This window comes from Triticum dicoccoides, chromosome 6B (assembly GCF_002162155.2).
Source record: "Triticum dicoccoides isolate Atlit2015 ecotype Zavitan chromosome 6B, WEW_v2.0, whole genome shotgun sequence".
Classification (NCBI taxonomy): domain Eukaryota; kingdom Viridiplantae; phylum Streptophyta; class Magnoliopsida; order Poales; family Poaceae; genus Triticum; species Triticum dicoccoides.
In genome coordinates this window covers 462,931,776-462,932,243 of record NC_041391.1, presented here as the reverse complement: position 1 = coordinate 462,932,243, position 468 = coordinate 462,931,776, and positions in this window count along the sequence as shown.

Sequence of the window (468 nt, the reverse complement as noted above, 5' to 3'; positions counted from 1 at the left end):
GCCTTTGCGGTTACCCGGTTAACCGTTGGAGTATCAAACAACCTCCAAATGGCACGAAACTTGACAGGCGGTCTACCGGTGGTGTACCAAGGCCACTTGGCAAACCTCGGTCCATTCCGAGAATGTTCAACACCCACTCACAACAAGAGACAAAAAGGGAACGCCGGAGGACATAGGAGTGCCGGATTGCAAAACGGACAACGGGGAAATGCTCGGATGCATGAGACGAACACGTATGCAAAATGAGATGCACATGATGACATGATGTGAACTGCAGATGATGACATGGAAAAATGCAACATGCAAGCACATGACATGGCAACGACGGCGAATAACTGACAGACACCCGGTGCATCGAACTCGGGGCGTTACAACACTCCTCCACTAACAAGAGATCTTGTCCCGAGATCTTAGGACCGAGACGGAAGGGAAAAGGGATGAGGTGAAGGAAGAACTCAAGAGAAGAAG